General features: G+C 48.5%; 1 protein-coding gene across 1 annotated transcript in view; it reads left to right on the top strand.

The window, feature by feature from the left end:
• Snp (Snipper) overlaps window positions 1-20,150 on the top strand; it is a 302,062-nt gene that overhangs the window by 19,852 nt on the left and 262,060 nt on the right. The window lies entirely within an intron of this gene.

Raw genomic sequence — 20,150 nt, 5'->3', positions numbered from 1 at the left:
ATTCATCACTTCATCTTGATTCTATACCGTTAAGAGTGACAGCGAAGGAGGCCGTAGATAGGTAGAAATTAAGTGCTAATCAAATCGCCCACTAAACGTCGAGGAGTTTCTTGCACAGGATTCCAAAAACACGTTCCCGGTAGAGGCACACGGGCAATCATAATTCACTCAGGAAATACCAGGCGGACGGTGGCGTCCCAGACCCTTGCCATTTGCTATCGACAGTATACACTGCCATTAGGCTGTGTAAAAGAAAGGCGCCGATTCCGGGAAGTTGCGTTGTTTCGAATAAATTTTACATGGTTGCGACGGGAATAAAAGCAAACGTTATTTGCCAGCGTTTTCGTCATTTCCCCCTGATACTAGGCAGCTATTAATCACAGCAAAGGAGACCGTAGAAATGCAGAAATTAAGCGCTAATTAACGGTGTGTTAAACCTCGAGCCGTTCTTCTCCCCAGGCGAGTTTCTTGCGCATGAAGGATTCCTAAAACACGTTCCTGGTTGAGGCACGCGGGCTCTCGCGATACACTCAGCCAATAACTGGCGGAAGGTGGCGTCGCCGACACTTGCCATTTTTTATGGAATGTACATTTCCATTAGGCTCTATGGAAGAAGAGGCGCCCATTCCGAGAAGTTTCGTTAAATTTTACACGGTTGCGACGCGAATAGAAGCAAACTTTATATTTCAGTGTTTTCGTTGTGTCCCCTTGATTCCATGCCGCAAAGAATCACATCAACGGAGGCCGCAGAATTGCAGAAATTAAGCGCTAATTACCGGTGCGTTAAACCTCGAGGTGTAACGCTCCCGAGGCGAGTTTGTTGCTCACGAAGGATTCCTAAAACACGTTCCTGGTAGAGGCACACGGGCACTCGCTATAAACTCAGCCAAAGAGAGGCGGCAGGTGGCGTCGCCGACACTTGCCATTTTCTATCGAGTGTGCATTTCCATTAGGCTCTATGGAAAAATCGGCGCTCGTTCCGGGAAGTTTCGTTGTTTCGTTAAATTTTACACGGTTCCGACGCGAATAAAAGCAAACTTTATTTTTCAGTGTTTTCGTTGTGTCCCCTTGATTCCATGCCGCAGAATCACAGCAACGGAGGCCGCAGAATTGCAGAAATTAAGCGCTAATTACCGGTGCGTTAAGCCTCGAGGTGTAACGCTCCCGAGGCGAGTTTGTTGCTCAGGAAGGATTCCTAAAACACGTTAGTGGGAGAGGCACACGGGCACTCGCGATAAACTCAGCCAAAGAGAGGCGGCAGGTGGCGTTGCCGACACTTGCCATTTTCTATCGAGTGTACATTTCCATTAGGCTCTATGGAAAAAGAGGCGCTCGTTCCGGGAAGTTTCGTCGTTTCGTTAAATTTTACGCGGTTCCGACGCGAATAAAAGCAAACGTTATTTTTCAGTGTTTTCGTTATGTCCCCTTGATTCCATGCCGCAAAAAATTACAGCAACGGAGGCCGCAGAATTGCAGAAATTAAGCGCTAATTACCGGTGCGTTAAGCCTCGAGGTGTAATGCTCCCCAGGCGAGTTTCTTGCTCATGAAGGATTCCTAAAACACGTTCCTGGGAGAGGCACACGGGCACTCGCGATAAACTCAGCCAAAGAGAGGCGGCAGGTGGCGTCGCCGACACTTGCCATTTTCTATCGAGTGTACATTTCCATTAGGCTCTATGGAAAAATCGGCGCTCGTTCCGGAAAGTTTCGTCGTTTCGTTAAATTTTACACGGTTGCGACGCGAATAAAAGCAAACTTTATTTTTCAGGGTTTTCGTGGTGTCCCCTTGATTCCATGCTGCTAAAAATCACAGCAAATGACGCCACAGAAGGGCAGAAATTAAGCGCTAATTAATGGTGCGTTAAGCCTCGAGGTGTAACACTCCCGAGGCGAGTTTGTTGCTCATGAAGGATTCCTAAAACACGTTCCTGGGAGAGGCACACGGGCACTCGCGATAAACTCAGCCAAAGAGGCGGCAGGTGGCGTCGCCGACACTTGCCATTTTCTATCGAGTGTACATTTCCATTAGGCTCTATGGAAAAAGAGGCGCTCGTTCCGGGAAGTTTCGTCGTTTCGTTAAATTTTACGCGGTTCCGACGCGAATAAAAGCAAACGTTATTTTTCAGTGTTTTCGTTGTGTCCCCTTGATTCCATGCCGCAAAAAATCACAGCAACGGAGGCCGCAGAATTGCAGAAATTAAGCGCTAATTACCGGTGCGTTAAGCCTCGAGGTGTAACGCTCCCGAGGCGAGTTTGTTGCTCATGAAGGATTCCTAAAACACGTTCCTGGGAGAGGCACACGGGCACTCGCGATAAACTCAGCCAAAGAGAGGCGGCAGGTGGCGTCGCCGACACTTGCCATTTTCTATCGAGTGTACATTTCCATTAGGCTCTATGGAAAAATCGGCGCTCGTTCCGGAAAGTTTCGTCGTTTCGTTAAATTTTACACGGTTCCGACGCGAATAAAAGCAAACTTTATTTTTCAGTGTTTTCGTTGTGTCCCCTTGATTCCATGCCGCAAAGAATCACAGCAACGGAGGCCGCAGAATTGCAGAAATTAAGCGCTAATTACCGGTGCGTTAAGCCTCGAGGTGTAACGCTCCCGAGGCGAGTTTGTTGCTCATGAAGGATTCCTAAAACGCGTTCCTGGGAGAGGCACACGGGCACTCGCGATAAACTCAGCCAAAGAGAGGCGGCAGGTGGCGTTGCCGACACTTGCCATTTTCTATCGAGTGTACATTTCCATTAGGCTCTATGGAAAAAGAGGCGCTCGTTCCGGGAAGTTTCGTCGTTTCGTTAAATTTTACGCGGTTCCGACGCGAATAAAAGCAAACTTTATATTTCAGTGTTTTCGTTGTGTCCCCTTGATTCCATGCCGCAAAGAATCACAGCAACGGAGGCCGCAGAATTGCAGAAATTAACGCTAATTACCGGTGCGTTAAGCCTCGAGGTGTAACGCTCCCGAGGCGAGTTTGTTGCTCATGAAGGATTCCTAAAACACGTTCCTGGGAGAGGCACACGGGCACTCGCGATAAACTCAGCCAAAGAGAGGCGGCAGGTGGCGTAGCCGACACTTGCCATTTTCTGTCGAGTGTACATTTCCATTAGGCTCTATGGAAAAATCGGCGCTCGTTCCGGAAAGTTTTGTCGTTTCGTTAAATTTTGCACGGTTCCGACGCGAATAAAAGCAAACTTTATATTTCAGTGTTTTCGTTGTGTCCCCTTGATTCCATGCCGCAAAGAATCATAGCAACGGAGGCCGCAGAATTGCAGAAATTAAGCGCTAATTACCGGTGCGTTAAGCCTCGAGGTGTAACGCTCCCGAGGCGAGTTTGTTGCTCATGAAGGATTCCTAAAACACGTTCCTGGTAGAGGCACACGGGCACTCGCTATAAACTCAGCCAAAGAGAGACGGCAGGTGGCGTAGCCGACACTTGCCATTTTCTGTCGAGTGTACATTTCCATTAGGCTCTATGGAAAAATCGGCGCTCGTTCCGGAAAGTTTTGTCGTTTCGTTAAATTTTACACGGTTCCGACGCGAATAAAAGCAAACTTTATTTTTCAGGGTTTTCGTGGTGTCCCCTTGATTCCATGCTGCTAAAAATCACAGCAAATGACGCCACAGAAGGGCAGAAATTAAGCGCTAATTAATGGTGCGTTAAGCCTCGAGCTGTAACACTCCCGAGGCGAGTTTGTTGCTCATGAAGGATTCCTAAAACACGTTCCTGGGAGAGGCACACGGGCACTCGCGATAAACTCAGCCAAAGAGAGGCGGCAGGTGGCGTCGCCGACACTTGCCATTTTCTATCGAGTGTACATTTCCATTAGGCTCTATGGAAAAATCGGCGCTCGTTCCGGAAAGTTTCGTCGTTTCGTTAAATTTTACACGGTTCCGACGCGAATAAAAGCAAACTTTATTTTTCAGGGTTTTCGTGGTGTCCCCTTGATTCCATGCTGCTAAAAATCACAGCAAAGGACGCCACAGAAGGGCAGAAATTAAGCGCTAATTAATGGTGCGTTAAGCCTCGAGGTGTAACGCTCCCGAGGCGAGTTTGTTGCTCATGAAGGATTCCTAAAACACGTTCCTGGGAGAGGCACACGGGCACTCGCGATAAACTCAGCCAAAGAGAGGCGGCAGGTGGCGTCGCCGACACTTGCCATTTTCTATCGAGTGTACATTTCCATTAGGCTCTATGGAAAAATCGGCGCTCGTTCCGGAAAGTTTCGTCGTTTCGTTAAATTTTACACGGTTCCGACGCGAATAAAAGCAAACTTTATTTTTCAGGGTTTTCGTGGTGTCCCCTTGATTCCATGCTGCTAAAAATCACAGCAAATGACGCCACAGAAGGGCAGAAATTAAGCGCTAATTAATGGTGCGTTAAGCCTCGAGGTGTAACACTCCCGAGGCGAGTTTGTTGCTCATGAAGGATTCCTAAAACACGTTCCTGGGAGAGGCACACGGGCACTCGCGATAAACTAAGCCAAAGAGAGGCGGCAGGTGGCGTCGCCGACACTTGCCATTTTCTATCGAGTGTACATTTCCATTAGGCTCTATGGAAAAATCGGCGCTCGTTCCGGAAAGATTGGTCGTTTCGTTAAATTTTACACGGTTCCGACGCGAATAAAAGCAAACTTTATTTTTCAGGGTTTTCGTGGTGTCCCCTTGATTCCATGCTGCTAAAAATCACAGCAAAGGACGCCACAGAAGGGCAGAAATTAAACGCTAATTAATGGTGCGTTAAGCCTCGAGGTGTAACGCTCCCGAGGCGAGTTTGTTGCTCATGAAGGATTCCTAAAACACGTTCCTGGGAGAGGCACACGGGCACTCGCGATAAACTCAGCCAAAGAGAGGCGGCAGGTGGCGTTGCAGACACTTGCCATTTTCTATCGAGTGTACATTTCCATTAGGCTCTATGGAAAAAGAGGCGCTCGTTCCGGGAAGTTTCGTCGTTTCGTTAAATTTTACACGGTTCCGACGCGAATAAAAGCAAACTTTATTTTTCAGTGCTTTCGTTGTGTCCCCTTGATTCCATGCCGCAAAGAATCACAGCAAGGGAGGCCGCAGAATTGCAGAAATTAAGCGCTAATTACCGGTGCGTTAAGCCTCGAGGTGTAACGCTCCCGAGGCGAGTTTCTTGCTCATGAAGGATTCCTAAAACACGTTCCTGGGAGAGGCACACGGGCACTCACGATAAACTCAGCCAAAGAGAGGCGGCAGGTGGCGTCGCCGACACTTGCCATTTTCTATCGAGTGTACATTTCCATTAGGCTCTATGGAAAAATCGGCGCTCGTTCCGGAAAGTTTCGTCGTTTCGTTAAATTTTACACGGTTCCGACGCGAATAAAAGCAAACTTTATTTTTCAGGGTTTTCGTGGTGTCCCCTTGATTCCATGCTGCTAAAAATCACAGCAAAGGACGCCACAGAAGGGCAGAAATTAAGCGCTAATTAATGGTGCGTTAAGCCTCGAGGTGTAACGCTCCCGAGGCGAGTTTGTTGCTCATGAAGGATTCCTAAAACACGTTCCTGGGAGAGGCACACGGGCACTCGCGATAAACTCAGCCAAAGAGAGGCGGCAGGTGGCGTTGCCGACACTTGCCATTTTCTATCGAGTGTACATTTCCATTAGGCTCTATGGAAAAAGAGGCGCTCGTTCCGGGAAGTTTCGTCGTTTCGTTAAATTTTACACGGTTCCGACGCGAATAAAAGCAAACTTTATTTTTCAGTGCTTTCGTTGTGTCCCCTTGATTCCATGCCGCAAAGAATCACAGCAACGGAGGCCGCAGAATTGCAGAAATTAAGCGCTAATTACCGGTGCGTTAAGCCTCGAGGTGTAACGCTCCCGAGGCGAGTTTGTTGCTCATGAAGGATTCCTAAAACACGTTCCTGGGAGAGGCACACGGGCACTCGCGATAAACTCAGCCAAAGAGAGGCGGCAGGTGGCGTTGCCGACACTTGCCATTTTCTATCGAGTGTACATTTCCATTAGGCTCTATGGAAAAAGAGGCGCTCGTTCCGGGAAGTTTCGTCGTTTCGTTAAATTTTACGCGGTTCCGACGCGAATAAAAGCAAACGTTATTTTTCAGTGTTTTCGTTGTGTCCCCTTGATTCCATTCCGCAAAAAATCACAGCGACGGAGGCCGCAGAATTGCAGAAATTAAGCGCTAATTACCGGTGCGTTAAGCCTCGAGGTGTAATGCTCCCCAGGCGAGTTTCTTGCTCATGAAGGATTCCTAAAACACGTTCCTGGGAGAGGCACACGGGCAGTCACGATAAACTCAGCCAAAGAGAGGCGGCAGGTGGCGTCGCCGACACTTGCCATTTTCTATCGAGTGTACATTTCCATTAGGCTCTATGGAAAAATCGGCGCTCGCTCCAGAAAGTTTCGTCGTTTCGTTAAATTTTACACGGCTCCGACGCGAATAAAAGCAAACTTTATTTTTCAGGGTCTTCGTGGTGTCCCCTTGATTCCATGCTGCTAAAAATCACAGCAAATGACGCCACAGAAGGGCAGAAATTAAGCGCTAATTAATGGTGCGTTAAGCCTCGAGGTGTAACGCTCCCGAGGCGAGTTTGTTCTCATGAAGGATTCCTAAAACACGTTCCTGGGAGAGGTACACGGGCACTCGCGATAAACTCAGCCAAAGAGAGGCGGCAGGTGGCGTTGCCGACACTTGCCATTTTCTATCGAGTGTACATTTCCATTAGGCTCTATGGAAAAAGAGGCGCTCGTTCCGGGAAGTTTCGTCGTTTCGTTAAATTTTACACGGTTCCGACGCGAATAAAAGCAAACTTTATTTTTCAGTGCTTTCGTTGTGTCCCCTTGATTCCATGCCGCAAAGAATCACAGCAAGGGAGGCCGCAGAATTGCAGAAATTAAGCGCTAATTACCGGTGCGTTAAGCCTCGAGGTGTAACGCTCCCGAGGCGAGTTTGTTGCTCATGAAGGATTCCTAAAACACGTTCCTGGGAGAGGCACACGGGCACTCGCGATAAACTCAGCCAAAGAGAGGCGGCAGGTGGCGTTGCCGACACTTGCCATTTTCTATCGAGTGTACATTTCCATTAGGCTCTATGGAAAAAGAGGCGCTCGTTCCGGGAAGTTTCGTCGTTTCGTTAAATTTTACACGGTTCCGACGCGAATAAAAGCAAACTTTATTTTTCAGTGCTTTCGTTGTGTCCCCTTGATTCCATGCCGCAAAGAATCACAGCAACGGAGGCCGCAGAATTGCAGAAATTAAGCGCTAATTACCGGTGCGTTAAGCCTCGAGGTGTAACGCTCCCGAGGCGATTTTGTTGCTCATGAAGGATTCCTAAAACACGTTCCTGGGAGAGGCACACGGGCACTCGCGATAAACTCAGCCAAAGAGAGGCGGCAGGTGGCGTTGCCGACACTTGCCATTTTCTATCGAGTGTACATTTCCATTAGGCTCTATGGAAAAAGAGGCGCTCGTTCCGGGAAGTTTCGTCGTTTCGTTAAATTTTACACGGTTCCGACGCGAATAAAAGCAAACTTTATTTTTCAGTGCTTTCGTTGTGTCCCCTTGATTCCATGCCGCAAAGAATCACAGCAACGGAGGCCGCAGAATTGCAGAAATTAAGCGCTAATTACCGGTGCGTTAAGCCTCGAGGTGTAACGCTCCCGAGGCGAGTTTGTTGCTCATGAAGGATTCCTAAAACACGTTCCTGGGAGAGGCACACGGGCACTCGCGATAAACTCAGCCAAAGAGAGGCGGCAGGTGGCGTTGCCGACACTTGCCATTTTCTATCGAGTGTACATTTCCATTAGGCTCTATGGAAAAAGAGGCGCTCGTTCCGGGAAGTTTCGTCGTTTCGTTAAATTTTACACGGTTCCGACGAGAATAAAAGCAAACTAAATTTTTCAGGGTTTTCGTGGTGTCCCCTTGATTCCATGTTGCTAAAAATCACAGCAAAGGACGCCACAGAAGGGCAGAAATTAAGCGCTAATTAATGGTGCGTTAAGCCTCGAGGTGTAACGCTCCCGAGGCGAGTTTGTTGCTCATGAAGGATTCCTAAAACACGTTCCTGGGAGAGGCACACGGGCACTCGCGATAAACTCAGCCAAAGAGAGGCGGCAGGTGGCGTTGCCGACACTTGCCATTTTCTATCGAGTGTACATTTCCATTAGGCTCTATGGAAAAAGAGGCGCTCGTTCCGGGAAGTTTCGTCGTTTCGTTAAATTTTACGCGGTTCCGACGCGAATAAAAGCAAACGTTATTTTTCAGTGTTTTCGTTGTGTCCCCTTGATTCCATGCCGCAAAAAATCACAGCAACGGAGGCCGTAGAATTTCAGAAATTAAGCGCTAATTACCGGTGCGTTAAGCCTCGAGGTGTAATGCTCCCCAGGCGAGTTTCTTGCTCATGAAGGATTCCTAAAACACGTTCCTGGGAGAGGCACACGGGCACTCGCGATAAACTCAGCCAAAGAGAGGCGGCAGGTGGCGTCGCCGACACTTGCCATTTTCTATCGAGTGTACATTTCCATTAGGCTCTATGGAAAAAGAGGCGCTCGTTCCGGGAAGTTTCGTCGTTTCGTTAAATTTTACACGGTTCCGACGCGAATAAAAGCAAACTTTATTTTTCAGTGCTTTCGTTGTGTCCCCTTGATTCCATGCCGCAAAGAATCACAGCAACGGAGGCCGCAGAATTGCAGAAATTAAGCGCTAATTACCGGTGCGTTAAGCCTCGAGGTGTAACGCTCCCGAGGCGAGTTTGTTGCTCATGAAGGATTCCTAAAACACGTTCCTGGGAGAGGCACACGGGCACTCGCGATAAACTCAGCCAAAGAGAGGCGGCAGGTGGCGTTGCCGACACTTGCCATTTTCTATCGAGTGTACATTTCCATTAGGCTCTATGGAAAAAGAGGCGCTCGTTCCGGGAAGTTTCGTCGTTTCGTTAAATTTTACACGGTTCCGACGCGAATAAAAGCAAACTTTATTTTTCAGTGCTTTCGTTGTGTCCCCTTGATTCCATGCCGCAAAGAATCACAGCAACGGAGGCCGCAGAATTGCAGAAATTAAGCGCTAATTACCGGTGCGTTAAGCCTCGAGGTGTAACGCTCCCGAGGCGAGTTTGTTGCTCATGAAGGATTCCTAAAACACGTTCCTGGGAGAGGCACACGGGCACTCGCGATAAACTCAGCCAAAGAGAGGCGGCAGGTGGCGTTGCCGACACTTGCCATTTTCTATCGAGTGTACATTTCCATTAGGCTCTATGGAAAAAGAGGCGCTCGTTCCGGGAAGTTTCGTCGTTTCGTTAAATTTTACGCGGTTCCGACGCGAATAAAAGCAAACGTTATTTTTCAGTGTTTTCGTTGTGTCCCCTTGATTCCATTCCGCAAAAAATCACAGCGACGGAGGCCGCAGAATTGCAGAAATTAAGCGCTAATTACCGGTGCGTTAAGCCTCGAGGTGTAATGCTCCCCAGGCGAGTTTCTTGCTCATGAAGGATTCCTAAAACACGTTCCTGGGAGAGGCACACGGGCAGTCACGATAAACTCAGCCAAAGAGAGGCGGCAGGTGGCGTCGCCGACACTTGCCATTTTCTATCGAGTGTACATTTCCATTAGGCTCTATGGAAAAATCGGCGCTCGCTCCAGAAAGTTTCGTCGTTTCGTTAAATTTTACACGGCTCCGACGCGAATAAAAGCAAACTTTATTTTTCAGGGTCTTCGTGGTGTCCCCTTGATTCCATGCTGCTAAAAATCACAGCAAATGACGCCACAGAAGGGCAGAAATTAAGCGCTAATTAATGGTGCGTTAAGCCTCGAGGTGTAACGCTCCCGAGGCGAGTTTGTTCTCATGAAGGATTCCTAAAACACGTTCCTGGGAGAGGTACACGGGCACTCGCGATAAACTCAGCCAAAGAGAGGCGGCAGGTGGCGTTGCCGACACTTGCCATTTTCTATCGAGTGTACATTTCCATTAGGCTCTATGGAAAAAGAGGCGCTCGTTCCGGGAAGTTTCGTCGTTTCGTTAAATTTTACACGGTTCCGACGCGAATAAAAGCAAACTTTATTTTTCAGTGCTTTCGTTGTGTCCCCTTGTTTCCATGCCACAAAGAATCACAGCAACGGAGGCCGCAGAATTGCAGAAATTAAGCGCTAATTACCGATGCGTTAAGCCTCGAGGTGTAACGCTCCCGAGGCGAGTTTGTTGCTCATGAAGGATTCTTAAAACACGTTCCTGGGAGAGGCACACGGGCACTCGCGATAAACTCAGCCAAAGAGAGGCGGCAAGTGGCGTTGCCGACATTTGCCATTTTCTATCGAGTGTACATTTCCATTAGGCTCTATGGAAAAAGAGGCGCTCGTTCCGGGAAGTTTCGTCGTTTCGTTAAATTTTACACGGTTCCGACGCGAATAAAAGCAAACTTTATTTTTCAGTGCTTTCGTTGTGTCCCCTTGATTCCATGCCGCAAAGAATCACAGCAAGGGAGGCCGCAGAATTGCAGAAATTAAGCGCTAATTACCGGTGCGTTAAGCCTCGAGGTGTAACGCTCCCGAGGCGAGTTTGTTGCTCATGAAGGATTCCTAAAACACGTTCCTGGGAGAGGCACACGGGCACTCGCGATAAACTCAGCCAAAGAGAGGCGGCAGGTGGCGTTGCCGACACTTGCCATTTTCTATCGAGTGTACATTTCCATTAGGCTCTATGGAAAAAGAGGCGCTCGTTCCGGGAAGTTTCGTCGTTTCGTTAAATTTTACACGGTTCCGACGCGAATAAAAGCAAACTTTATTTTTCAGTGCTTTCGTTGTGTCCCCTTGATTCCATGCCGCAAAGAATCACAGCAACGGAGGCCGCAGAATTGCAGAAATTAAGCGCTAATTACCGGTGCGTTAAGCCTCGAGGTGTAACGCTCCCGAGGCGATTTTGTTGCTCATGAAGGATTCCTAAAACACGTTCCTGGGAGAGGCACACGGGCACTCGCGATAAACTCAGCCAAAGAGAGGCGGCAGGTGGCGTTGCCGACACTTGCCATTTTCTATCGAGTGTACATTTCCATTAGGCTCTATGGAAAAAGAGGCGCTCGTTCCGGGAAGTTTCGTCGTTTCGTTAAATTTTACACGGTTCCGACGCGAATAAAAGCAAACTTTATTTTTCAGTGCTTTCGTTGTGTCCCCTTGATTCCATGCCGCAAAGAATCACAGCAACGGAGGCCGCAGAATTGCAGAAATTAAGCGCTAATTACCGGTGCGTTAAGCCTCGAGGTGTAACGCTCCCGAGGCGAGTTTGTTGCTCATGAAGGATTCCTAAAACACGTTCCTGGGAGAGGCACACGGGCACTCGCGATAAACTCAGCCAAAGAGAGGCGGCAGGTGGCGTTGCCGACACTTGCCATTTTCTATCGAGTGTACATTTCCATTAGGCTCTATGGAAAAAGAGGCGCTCGTTCCGGGAAGTTTCGTCGTTTCGTTAAATTTTACACGGTTCCGACGAGAATAAAAGCAAACTAAATTTTTCAGGGTTTTCGTGGTGTCCCCTTGATTCCATGTTGCTAAAAATCACAGCAAAGGACGCCACAGAAGGGCAGAAATTAAGCGCTAATTAATGGTGCGTTAAGCCTCGAGGTGTAACGCTCCCGAGGCGAGTTTGTTGCTCATGAAGGATTCCTAAAACACGTTCCTGGGAGAGGCACACGGGCACTCGCGATAAACTCAGCCAAAGAGAGGCGGCAGGTGGCGTTGCCGACACTTGCCATTTTCTATCGAGTGTACATTTCCATTAGGCTCTATGGAAAAAGAGGCGCTCGTTCCGGGAAGTTTCGTCGTTTCGTTAAATTTTACGCGGTTCCGACGCGAATAAAAGCAAACGTTATTTTTCAGTGTTTTCGTTGTGTCCCCTTGATTCCATGCCGCAAAAAATCACAGCAACGGAGGCCGTAGAATTTCAGAAATTAAGCGCTAATTACCGGTGCGTTAAGCCTCGAGGTGTAATGCTCCCCAGGCGAGTTTCTTGCTCATGAAGGATTCCTAAAACACGTTCCTGGGAGAGGCACACGGGCACTCGCGATAAACTCAGCCAAAGAGAGGCGGCAGGTGGCGTCGCCGACACTTGCCATTTTCTATCGAGTGTACATTTCCATTAGGCTCTATGGAAAAAGAGGCGCTCGTTCCGGGAAGTTTCGTCGTTTCGTAAAATTTTACACGGTTCCGACGCGAATAAAAGCAAACTTTATTTTTCAGTGCTTTCGTTGTGTCCCCTTGATTCCATGCCGCAAAGAATCACAGCAACGGAGGCCGCAGAATTGCAGAAATTAAGCGCTAATTACCGGTGCGTTAAGCCTCGAGGTGTAACGCTCCCGAGGCGAGTTTGTTGCTCATGAAGGATTCCTAAAACACGTTCCTGGGAGAGGCACACGGGCACTCGCGATAAACTCAGCCAAAGAGAGGCGGCAGGTGGCGTTGCCGACACTTGCCATTTTCTATCGAGTGTACATTTCCATTAGGCTCTATGGAAAAAGAGGCGCTCGTTCCGGGAAGTTTCGTCGTTTCGTTAAATTTTACGCGGTTCCGACGCGAATAAAAGCAAACGTTATTTTTCAGTGTTTTCGTTGTGTCCCCTTGATTCCATTCCGCAAAAAATCACAGCGACGGAATCCGCAGAATTGCAGAAATTAAGCGCTAATTACCGGTGCGTTAAGCCTCGAGGTGTAATGCTCCCCAGGCGAGTTTCTTGCTCATGAAGGATTCCTAAAACACGTTCTTGGGAGAGGCACACGGGCACTCACGCTAAACTCAGCCAAAGAGAGGCGGCAGGTGGCGTCGCCGACACTTGCCATTTTCTATCGAGTGTACATTTCCATTAGGCTCTATGGAAAAATCGGCGCTCGCTCCGGAAAGTTTCGTCGTTTCGTTAAATTTTACACGGCTCCGACGCGAATAAAAGCAAACTTTATTTTTCAGGGTCTTCGTGGTGTCCCCTTGATTCCATGCTGCTAAAAATCACAGCAAATGACGCCACAGAAGGGCAGAAATTAAGCGCTAATTAATGGTGCGTTAAGCCTCGAGGTGTAACGCTCCCGAGGCGAGTTTGTTGCTCATGAAGGATTCCTAAAACACGTTCCTGGGAGAGGCACACGGGCAATCGCGATAAACTCAGCCAAAGAGAGGCGGCAGGTGGCGTTGCCGACACTTGCCATTTTCTATCGAGTGTACATTTCCATTAGGCTCTATGGAAAAAGAGGCGCTCGTTCCGGGAAGTTTCGTCGTTTCGTTAAATTTTACACGGTTCCGACGCGAATAAAAGCAAACTTTATTTTTCAGTGCTTTCGTTGTGTCCCCTTGATTCCATGCCGCAAAGAATCACAGCAACGGAGGCCGCAGAATTGCAGAAATTAAGCGCTAATTACCGATGCGTTAAGCCTCGAGGTGTAACGCTCCCCAGGCGAGTTTTTTGCTCATGAAGGATTCCTAAAACACGTTCCTGGGAGAGGCACACGGGCACTCGCGATAAACTCAGCCAAAGAGAGGCGGCAGGTGGCGTTGCCGACACTTGCCATTTTCTATCGAGTGTACATTTCCATTAGGCTCTATGGAAAAAGAGGCGCTCGTTCCGGGAAGTTTCGTCGTTTCGTTAAATTTTACACGGTTCCGACGCGAATAAAAGCAAACTTTATTTTTCAGTGCTTTCGTTGTGTCCCCTTGATTCCATGCCGCAAAGAATCACAGCAACGGAGGCCGCAGAATTGCAGAAATTAAGCGCTAATTACCGGTGCGTTAAGCCTCGAGGTGTAACGCTCCCGAGGCGAGTTTCTTGCTCATGAAGGATTCCTAAAACACGTTCCTGGGAGAGGCACACGGGCACTCGCGATAAACTCAGCCAAAGAGAGGCGGCAGGTGGCGTAGCCGACACTTGCCATTTTCTGTCGAGTGTACATTTCCATTAGGCTCTATGGAAAAATCGGCGCTCGTTCCGGAAAGTTTTGTCGTTTCGTTAAATTTTACACGGTTCCGACGCGAATAAAAGCAAACTTTATATTTCAGTGTTTTCGTTGTGTCCCCTTGATTCCATGCCGCAAAGAATCATAGCAACGGAGGCCGCAGAATTGCAGAAATTAAGCGCTAATTACCGGTGCGTTAAGCCTCGAGGTGTAACGCTCCCGAGGCGAGTTTGTTGCTCATGAAGGATGCTCATGCACACGGGCACTCGCGATAAACTCAGCCAAAGAGAGGCGGCAGGTGGCGTCGCCGACACTTGCCATTTTCTATCGAGTGTACATTTCCATTAGGCCCTATGAAAAAATCGACGCTCGTTCCGGGAAGTTTCGTCGTTTCGTTAAATTTGACATGGTTGCGACGCGAATAGAAGCAAACTTTATTTTTCAGTGTTTTCGTTGTGTCCCCTTGATTCCATGCCGCAAAAAATCACAGCAACGGAGGCCGTAGAATTTCAGAAATTAAGCGCTAATTACCGGTGCGTTAAGCCTCGAGGTGTAATGCTCCCCAGGCGAGTTTCTTGCTCATGAAGGATTCCTAAAACACGTTCCTGGGAGAGGCACACGGGCACTCGCGATAAACTCAGCCAAAGAGAGGCGGCAGGTGGCGTTGCCGACACTTGCCATTTTCTATCGAGTGTACATTTCCATTAGGCTCTATGGAAAAAGAGGCGCTCGTTCCGGGAAGTTTCGTCGTTTCGTTAAATTTTACACGGTTCCGACGAGAATAAAAGCAAACTAAATTTTTCAGGGTTTTCGTGGTGTCCCCTTGATTCCATGTTGCTAAAAATCACAGCAAAGGACGCCACAGAAGGGCAGAAATTAAGCGCTAATTAATGGTGCGTTAAGCCTCGAGGTGTAACGCTCCCGAGGCGAGTTTGTTGCTCATGAAGGATTCCTAAAACACGTTCCTGGGAGAGGCACACGGGCACTCGCGATAAACTCAGCCAAAGAGAGGCGGCAGGTGGCGTTGCCGACACTTGCCATTTTCTGTCGAGTGTACATTTCCATTAGGCTCTATGGAAAAAGAGGCGCTCGTTCCGGGAAGTTTCGTCGTTTCGTTAAATTTTACGCGGTTCCGACGCGAATAAAAGCAAACGTTATTTTTCAGTGTTTTCGTTGTGTCCCCTTGATTCCATGCCGCGAAAAATCACAGCAACGGAGGCCGTAGAATTTCAGAAATTAAGCGCTAATTACCGGTGCGTTAAGCCTCGAGGTGTAATGCTCCCCAGGCGAGTTTCTTGCTCATGAAGGATTCCTAAAACACGTTCCTGGGAGAGGCACACGGGCACTCGCGATAAACTCAGCCAAAGAGAGGCGGCAGGTGGCGTCGCCGACACTTGCCATTTTCTATCGAGTGTACATTTCCATTAGGCTCTATGGAAAAAGAGGCGCTCGTTCCGGGAAGTTTCGTCGTTTCGTTAAATTTTACACGGTTCCGACGCGAATAAAAGCAAACTTTATTTTTCAGTGCTTTCGTTGTGTCCCCTTGATTCCATGCCGCAAAGAATCACAGCAACGGAGGCCGCAGAATTGCAGAAATTAAGCGCTAATTACCGGTGCGTTAAGCCTCGAGGTGTAACGCTCCCGAGGCGAGTTTGTTGCTCATGAAGGATTCCTAAAACACGTTCCTGGGAGAGGCACACGGGCACTCGCGATAAACTCAGCCAAAGAGAGGCGGCAGGTGGCGTTGCCGACACTTGCCATTTTCTATCGAGTGTACATTTCCATTAGGCTCTATGGAAAAAGAGGCGCTCGTTCCGGGAAGTTTCGTCGTTTCGTTAAATTTTACACGGTTCCGACGCGAATAAAAGCAAACTTTATTTTTCAGTGCTTTCGTTGTGTCCCCTTGATTCCATGCCGCAAAGAATCACAGCAACGGAGGCCGCAGAATTGCAGAAATTAAGCGCTAATTACCGGTGCGTTAAGCCTCGAGGTGTAACGCTCCCGAGGCGAGTTTGTTGCTCATGAAGGATTCCTAAAACACGTTCCTGGGAGAGGCACACGGGCACTCGCGATAAACTCAGCCAAAGAGAGGCGGCAGGTGGCGTTGCCGACACTTGCCATTTTCTATCGAGTGTACATTTCCATTAGGCTCTATGGAAAAAGAGGCGCTCGTTCCGGGAAGTTTCGTCGTTTCGTTAAATTTTACGCGGTTCCGACGCGAATAAAAGCAAACGTTATTTTTCAGTGTTTTCGTTGTGTCCCCTTGATTCCATTCCGCAAAAAATCACAGCGACGGAGGCCGCAGAATTGCAGAAATTAAGCGCTAATTACCGGTGCGTTAAGCCTCGAGGTGTAATGCTCCCCAGGCGAGTTTCTTGCTCATGAAGGATTCCTAAAACACGTTCCTGGGAGAGGCACACGGGCACTCGCGATAAACTCAGCCAAAGAGAGGCGGCAAGTGGCGTTGCCGACATTTGCCATTTTCTATCGAGTGTACATTTCCATTAGGCTCTATGGAAAAAGAGGCGCTCGTTCCGGGAAGTTTCGTCGTTTCGTTAAATTTTACACGGTTCCGACGCGAATAAAAGCAAACTTTATTTTTCAGTGCTTTCGTTGTGTCCCCTTGATTCCATGCCGCAAAGAATCACAGCAAGGGAGGCCGCAGAATTGCAGAAATTAAGCGCTAATTACCGGTGCGTTAAGCCTCGAGGTGTAACGCTCCCGAGGCGAGTTTGTTGCTCATGAAGGATTCCTAAAACACGTTCCTGGGAGAGGCACACGGGCACTCGCGATAAACTCAGCCAAAGAGAGGCGGCAGGTGGCGTTGCCGACACTTGCCATTTTCTATCGAGTGTACATTTCCATTAGGCTCTATGGAAAAAGAGGCGCTCGTTCCGGGAAGTTTCGTCGTTTCGTTAAATTTTACACGGTTCCGACGCGAATAAAAGCAAACTTTATTTTTCAGTGCTTTCGTTGTGTCCCCTTGATTCCATGCCGCAAAGAATCACAGCAACGGAGGCCGCAGAATTGCAGAAATTAAGCGCTAATTACCGGTGCGTTAAGCCTCGAGGTGTAACGCTCCCGAGGCGATTTTGTTGCTCATGAAGGATTCCTAAAACACGTTCCTGGGAGAGGCACACGGGCACTCGCGATAAACTCAGCCAAAGAGAGGCGGCAGGTGGCGTTGCCGACACTTGCCATTTTCTATCGAGTGTACATTTCCATTAGGCTCTATGGAAAAAGAGGCGCTCGTTCCGGGAAGTTTCGTCGTTTCGTTAAATTTTACACGGTTCCGACGCGAATAAAAGCAAACTTTATTTTTCAGTGCTTTCGTTGTGTCCCCTTGATTCCATGCCGCAAAGAATCACAGCAACGGAGGCCGCAGAATTGCAGAAATTAAGCGCTAATTACCGGTGCGTTAAGCCTCGAGGTGTAACGCTCCCGAGGCGAGTTTGTTGCTCATGAAGGATTCCTAAAACACGTTCCTGGGAGAGGCACACGGGCACTCGCGATAAACTCAGCCAAAGAGAGGCGGCAGGTGGCGTTGCCGACACTTGCCATTTTCTATCGAGTGTACATTTCCATTAGGCTCTATGGAAAAAGAGGCGCTCGTTCCGGGAAGTTTCGTCGTTTCGTTAAATTTTACACGGTTCCGACGAGAATAAAAGCAAACTAAATTTTTCAGGGTTTTCGTGGTGTCCCCTTGATTCCATGTTGCTAAAAATCACAGCAAAGGACGCCACAGAAGGGCAGAAATTAAGCGCTAATTAATGGTGCGTTAAGCCTCGAGGTGTAACGCTCCCGAGGCGAGTTTGTTGCTCATGAAGGATTCCTAAAACACGTTCCTGGGAGAGGCACACGGGCACTCGCGATAAACTCAGCCAAAGAGAGGCGGCAGGTGGCGTTGCCGACACTTGCCATTTTCTATCGAGTGTACATTTCCATTAGGCTCTATGGAAAAAGAGGCGCTCGTTCCGGGAAGTTTCGTCGTTTCGTTAAATTTTACGCGGTTCCGACGCGAATAAAAGCAAACGTTATTTTTCAGTGTTTTCGTTGTGTCCCCTTGATTCCATGCCGCAAAAAATCACAGCAACGGAGGCCGTAGAATTTCAGAAATTAAGCGCTAATTACCGGTGCGTTAAGCCTCGAGGTGTAATGCTCCCCAGGCGAGTTTCTTGCTCATGAAGGATTCCTAAAACACGTTCCTGGGAGAGGCACACGGGCACTCGCGATAAACTCAGCCAAAGAGAGGCGGCAGGTGGCGTCGCCGACACTTGCCATTTTCTATCGAGTGTACATTTCCATTAGGCTCTATGGAAAAAGAGGCGCTCGTTCCGGGAAGTTTCGTCGTTTCGTAAAATTTTACACGGTTCCGACGCGAATAAAAGCAAACTTTATTTTTCAGTGCTTTCGTTGTGTCCCCTTGATTCCATGCCGCAAAGAATCACAGCAACGGAGGCCGCAGAATTGCAGAAATTAAGCGCTAATTACCGGTGCGTTAAGCCTCGAGGTGTAACGCTCCCGAGGCGAGTTTGTTGCTCATGAAGGATTCCTAAAACACGTTCCTGGGAGAGGCACACGGGCACTCGCGATAAACTCAGCCAAAGAGAGGCGGCAGGTGGCGTTGCCGACACTTGCCATTTTCTATCGAGTGTACATTTCCATTAGGCTCTATGGAAAAAGAGGCGCTCGTTCCGGGAAGTTTCGTCGTTTCGTTAAATTTTACGCGGTTCCGACGCGAATAAAAGCAAACGTTATTTTTCAGTGTTTTCGTTGTGTCCCCTTGATTCCATTCCGCAAAAAATCACAGCGACGGAATCCGCAGAATTGCAGAAATTAAGCGCTAATTACCGGTGCGTTAAGCCTCGAGGTGTAATGCTCCCCAGGCGAGTTTCTTGCTCATGAAGGATTCCTAAAACACGTTCTTGGGAGAGGCACACGGGCACTCACGATAAACTCAGCCAAAGAGAGGCGGCAGGTGGCGTCGCCGACACTTGCCATTTTCTATCGAGTGTACATTTCCATTAGGCTCTATGGAAAAATCGGCGCTCGCTCCGGAAAGTTTCGTCGTTTCGTTAAATTTTACACGGCTCCGACGCGAATAAAAGCAAACTTTATTTTTCAGGGTCTTCGTGGTGTCCCCTTGATTCCATGCTGCTAAAAATCACAGCAAATGACGCCACAGAAGGGCAGAAATTAAGCGCTAATTAATGGTGCGTTAAGCCTCGAGGTGTAACGCTCCCGAGGCGAGTTTGTTGCTCATGAAGGATTCCTAAAACACGTTCCTGGGAGAGGCACACGGGCACTCGCGATAAACTCAGCCAAAGAGAGGCGGCAGGTGGCGTTGCCGACACTTGCCATTTTCTATCGAGTGTACATTTCCATTAGGCTCTATGGAAAAAGAGGCGCTCGTTCCGGGAAGTTTCGTCGTTTCGTTAAATTTTACACGGTTCCGACGCGAATAAAAGCAAACTTTATTTTTCAGTGCTTTCGTTGTGTCCCCTTGATTCCATGCCGCAAAGAATCACAGCAACGGAGGCCGCAGAATTGCAGAAATTAAGCGCTAATTACCGATGCGTTAAGCCTCGAGGTGTAACGCTCCCCAGGCGAGTTTTTTGCTCATGAAGGATTCCTAAAACACGTTCCTGGGAGAGGCACACGGGCACTCGCGATAAACTCAGCCAAAGAGAGGCGGCAGGTGGCGTTGCCGACACTTGCCATTTTCTATCGAGTGTACATTTCCATTAGGCTCTATGGAAAAAGAGGCGCTCGTTCCGGGAAGTTTCGTCGTTTCGTTAAATTTTACACGGTTCCGACGCGAATAAAAGCAAACTTTATTTTTCAGTGCTTTCGTTGTGTCCCCTTGATTCCATGCCGCAAAGAATCACAGCAACGGAGGCCGCAGAATTGCAGAAATTAAGCGCTAATTACCGGTGCGTTAAGCCTCGAGGTGTAACGCTCCCGAGGCGAGTTTCTTGCTCATGAAGGATTCCTAAAACACGTTCCTGGGAGAGGCACACGGGCACTCGCGATAAACTCAGCCAAAGAGAGGCGGCAGGTGGCGTAGCCGACACTTGCCATTTTCTGTCGAGTGTACATTTCCATTAGGCTCTATGGAAAAATCGGCGCTCGTTCCGGAAAGTTTTGTCGTTTCGTTAAATTTTACACGGTTCCGACGCGAATAAAAGCAAACTTTATATTTCAGTGTTTTCGTTGTGTCCCCTTGATTCCATGCCGCAAAGAATCATAG

This window comes from Amblyomma mixtum, chromosome 1 (assembly GCF_055824585.1).
Source record: "Amblyomma mixtum isolate Tamu chromosome 1, ASM5582458v1, whole genome shotgun sequence".
Classification (NCBI taxonomy): Eukaryota; Metazoa; Arthropoda; class Arachnida; order Ixodida; family Ixodidae; genus Amblyomma; species Amblyomma mixtum.
This window is presented reverse-complemented; position numbering and strand designations above follow the sequence as displayed.